The sequence below is a fragment of the Triticum dicoccoides genome, chromosome 5A (genome assembly GCF_002162155.2).
Source record: "Triticum dicoccoides isolate Atlit2015 ecotype Zavitan chromosome 5A, WEW_v2.0, whole genome shotgun sequence".
Lineage (NCBI taxonomy): Eukaryota > Viridiplantae > Streptophyta > Magnoliopsida > Poales > Poaceae > Triticum > Triticum dicoccoides.
The window spans coordinates 96,664,675-96,669,871 of NC_041388.1; positions in this window are offsets into that span (position 1 = coordinate 96,664,675).

Consider the following 5,197-nt stretch of genomic DNA (forward strand, 5'->3'; position numbering starts at 1 on the left):
TCGATCGGCTTCAGTTAGCAGCAGTAGCGAAGGAATCGCTAGATCGGGTTCAGTTAACAGCCATCGATTGATCACTCGGGTTCAGTAACGCGTAGCCTGCTGTGCAATCGCTCGGGTTCAGTTAGAGCCCAACGCCTCGCACACACGCGCGTACATGTATGAGAGAAACGCGCATCGCTCGGCCCCCAACCTCCCACAGTAACCGGGAACTCCCTGAAATTTTCCTCCCCCTCGCTTCTACCATAGTTTTTTCCGTCATGGACGGCCCAAAGAATGTCATGCAGCTGCGTCTCCGGCCCGCCCAGGACGAAAAGCCCATTTTCTGTCATGATTTTTTGTCATAGAAGTAGGAGCCCACCACATCTGTGATGATACCGGGTTTTGTCACAATTATCGTCATAGAAGTGTCATATGTATGACAGAAAAAAATTTGTTCGGCCCAAAATGTCACGGATGTGTCTTTTTTTTGTAGTGAGGGGACATGATGTTTACCCAGGTTCGTGCCCTCTTGTTGGAGGTAAATCCCTACGTCCTGCTTGATTAATATTGATGAGTATGGGGTTACTAGAGTTGATCTACCACGAGATCGCAATGGCTAAAACCCTAGAAGTCTAGACTATGTGATTGTGATTGTCTCTACGGACTAAACCCTCCGGTTTATATAGACACCGGAGGGGACTAGGGTTGTACAAAGTCGGTTACAGAGAAAGGAATCTTCATATCCGAACGCCAAGCTTGCCATCCATGCCAAGGAGAGCCCATCCAGACACAAGTGAGAGTCTTTGGTCTTGTATCTTCGTTGCCCATCAGTCAGGCCCATGTCCAATAGGTCGGACGCCTGAGGACCCCTTACTCCAGGACTCCCTTAGTAGCCCCTAAACCAGGCTTCAATGACGAGGTGTCCGGCGCGCAGATTGTCTTCGGCATTGCAAGGCAGGTTCCTCCTCCGAATACTCCGACACAGTCTTCGAACCCAAAGATCGTGTCCGGATCTGCAAAACAAGTACCACACACCACTGTAGAGAATATAATATTTCACGAGTCCAATCCGCTGACAACTTTTTGTAATGTAACACTACGTCACCCCTCGGTCATTATTTCGAATCATTTTTCGGCCTGCCGCTCCATATTTCGAGGCACGGCTTTATTGGCACGTCTTGTCAAAGCAGAGATCGTGCCCCTCTATTGCGGGATTCTCATCAATACGGGTATAGGTAATTCAACCATGCCACCAGCACGGCCCCTGGGGAATAGGCGAGTTTTATGGCGAGTGGGGAGGCGCTTGATATTCACTGCCTTCATAAGGAGATAAGGATTCACATCTTTCACCCACGCCTTCTCTCTTCCCACCTACCCACTCTCGAGCTCCAGCGCCCAAGTTCTCATCCTTTCCGCCTCAAGAAAGCACTCCAACCATGTCCGGAGCGCAGGGTGCCTCCACCGTCAAGGAGAAGGATATCATCCAACTTCGGGACGCTGGATATTTGGCCAGGGAAATCACCCATCGGCTTCCTGCTAAGGGACAGATTGTCCCCACTCCGGATCCCCATGAGAGGGTCGTGTTCATCCCTCACTTCGTCCGCAGGCTGGGATTTCCTCTCCACCCATTCGTCTGTGGACTCATGTTATACTATGGGCTAGATTTCCATGATCTAGCCCCCAATTCCTTCCTCACCATCTCGGCGTTTATCGTCGTGTGTGAGGCCTCCCTCTGCATCCCCTCGCTTCAGACTATGGTTGAAGACCTTCAATGTGAAGTCGAAGGTGGTGGGCGGTGAACACGCAGAATGCGGAGGTGCCATGGTGAGCAAAATGCCCAACGTCCCATGGCCCAAAGGCACCTTCGTGGAGACCGTCAAGGGGTGGCAAAAGTTGTGGTTCTACATCACAGAGCCCCGCGACGCTGCCTGGGCCGCGGCTCCTGAATTCAAATCTGGGGCCCCAATGCGGCTTACCTCCTGGCAGGAGAAGGTCCTGGATTGGTCTTCGTCAGACGAGCTGACAGCACTTCAGACGCGCATCAGGAATATGATGGACAAGAACGTCAAGCTTGTCGATGTGATTCAGGTGATGCTAATTCGCCGGATCCTTCCATGCCAAAACCGGGCTTGCCATCCATGGGAGTTCAATCCGGCCAAGCACAAGACCTTGCGTCAATTCTTCGGAACTACGCATGAAGATATCTGTAAGGTGCTCTTCCAGGCCAACGAGACGTGGCTGGAGACAACCGAGGACTGCGGGCATGATTTGGCCCATCCCGCCAGTTTGGTAAGTTTTCCGTGCTTTCAATGCGTATCCATGTCTTGCTTGCTCAAGGAGGATGTCCCAACTTCCCTATTTGCCTTTTCAGGGTTGGACAAAGAAGGTGGAGTGGATTCGGTGTTCGGCTCTGCTGCCTGAGGAACCAGCCATCCCGCTTTTGACGAAGATGATGGTTCCGGCGCCTTACACGGCGCCGGGGAAGAAGGCCAAGGGGACGAAAGGAGGCCTCTGTCCCAAGGGTACTTCGGACATGGCGTCTGAAGATGCCAAAACTACTCCGCCGCCGAAGACGACGAGGAGGAGGGAGAGGAGAAAGAAAGCAACTTCCCCCTCCCAGAGGGGGGAAAGAAGAGGGCGGCCTCCACAGATCTGGAAGCGAAGGCGTCCAAGAAGGGAAAGGCTTCCTTCACGGATAGCTCCGCATGGGACGTCGATAGCAGCCTAGAATGGTGCCCTCGAGATAAGCCCCTAGCCAAATCGTGAGTATCGAAGTACCCTGACGCATTCATATAGCCGCTTCTTTACTTCATAATTTTAATGTGTCGAATCATGTACTTGCAGTCTAGCTCGTTCCGCCCTTGAGCGATCCTCGTCTTCGGGGAACTCGCTAGACCCGAAGGTGATGGACAGCGGGTCCCTTCCAACGGCTTCCTCTCCCAAGGACATGGATGACACCGAGGTGTTGTCCCGAAGGACCCCCATCTATGGAGAGACGCGGGAGGCCATCAGGATGGCGCCAAAGGGCGAGACATTGGCCGCCGGACACATGGGGGAGCAGATCCCCATGGATACTGGCGATGGGGGCCACGTCCAATTCGGCCCCCAGCCGAATACGGTCCCGCAGACCTATATGGCTCTGGGATCTGGCAAGCAGCCTCCCTCATCGGAAGAAGGTGTGCCCGCTCCGCCGGTGACCTCTGTCCAACCAGAGGCACCGGATACTCTACTGGAAGCGCTGCAAAGTGCTTCCATCGTCGAGGAACACCGTACCCTCATGGGTGCGGTGATTGAGAAGATTTAGTCCGCGAAGAGCAGACTGACCGAAGCCTGCACAAGCCTTCTAACAGGCTTTGAGGTAAGTGTTGCATTTATGTGAAAAGAAAGTTACAGTATAGACAGTAGCCCCTGAGACTCTGTTCGGGGTTTGGAAAGAAAAGCCGAACAGAGGATCAAGTAGTTTTTCACAGGAGACTAACCATGTGTGTCTATGTGAATAAGCAGGCGTCGCTGCTAGGCGCGACTTCTCATGCTGCCGAAGTCTCTAGACTGAAGCAGAGGCTGGAACGGACTGAGGAAGAGCTCGACCGTGCTAAAAAGCAGCTGGAGGATACCCAAGGTATGCAATCATTTTGTGCATGTCTGGAAAGTATGAATGTTTTTGCGCTGACCACAGTGTTGTGATACTTTCATAGGGGCGACGACCGAGGTGGAGGCCCTCAAGAAGGCCATGGCCGATGCCGAGGAGAGAGCGGTAAAGGAAAAAAGGCACTCGTGAAAATCACGAGGCCAGGGTTAGCGAGGTCCAGCGGGAGCTCCAGGACGCTGTGCAGAAATGCGAGTCCTTGGAGCGCCAGAATGCAGACCAAGAGTCCGAACTCGCTAAGGCCCGCCAAAGCGCGCAAGAGGCCCGGGCCGAAGCCTAAGGCGCCCTCCGGGAGATCCAAGAGGCCAAGAAGATCACAGCGGGTAAGGCTTTTATTATGCAAAGCAAGTATGTGAGCAAGAGGTCTCTCTTACTGACCCGGATTTGGAGTTCTCCAGGGGCGATTGCGGATTGCTGCATAGTGTTTCCGACACTGCAGAATTCTTCCGAATCGAAGAGGGGAGCTCAACAGAGAAGTTGTTCTGGTCGCAATACCTTGCACCAGAACATCTGGTGCCCTTTAGCGACCAGCTAAAACAGTTGGTCGAGCTGCATAGGGTGGCCGAACTAGCCATGAAGGATTTAATAATCCGGCTATGGCCTGCAGAAGCTATACCCGGCAGCTACTTCGGCCTCGTGAAGCGGCTAGTCAATGCATGCTTGCCCTCGGCTTGACGCCATCAAGCGGACGATCTGCATAGAAGCTGTGTGGATGGCCTTCGCCCGTGTCAAGATATAATGGGCGAAGATGGACGCCATCAAGCTCGCGACTGAAGGACCGCCCGCGGGCAAGGAGCATCGCACGCCCGAGCAGTATTTTGAAGATGTTCTGAAGGGATCCCGCATTGTGGAGGAGCAATGTGCTAAGGACATTATTTTTGAATGAATACATTCATGTAATCATGTCCTGTATGATGAAAACAAGGCTTGATATGTAATATAATGCTTTTGATGTTTGTTTATTTAAAGTTTTACCTCCTGTGCAGCCGTTTTATCAAGTTTGAGAGTTGGCCAGTCGTCGGCTTCAGCCCCCACGTAGGTAGTACGGGGGTGTTCGGGATGAATCTAAACACTCTTTATCCAAGAGTTTGGTCCTTAAAGGAGGTGTTTAGCGCAACGAACCACGCAATCGGACTATGTGGCTTTATTACCCTCACTTAGCCATAGGAGTTTGACAATGAAAATGTAGGCGCAGCCCTAGTATCCAGACTAGGGTGTTGTAAACACCTGATTGGATAAGAATCGATTCGTCACATAATGCGGGAAAATCGCTAAAGATTTGAAACCTCCGAAGAGCTGACCGGCTCACGCCGCATCATGACAGTCAGTTTACGGCTTTGTCTACTGAGGTGCTCATCCAGATAAACTACGACACAATCGAAGCAGTTCTCCCTTTACTACCCTAGCCGATATAGCGAAACGTAAGGTAGTAAGCACAGGAGCCGGACAACCCAACTATTGACCAAAGTCATGATTCGGAGCCAATGCATATAATGCTAAATTCGGGGTGTCGAACTATACTGTAAAAGTGTTCGGACTTGTTGCCATAGTGTGGGGCGCAACAAAGCCCCT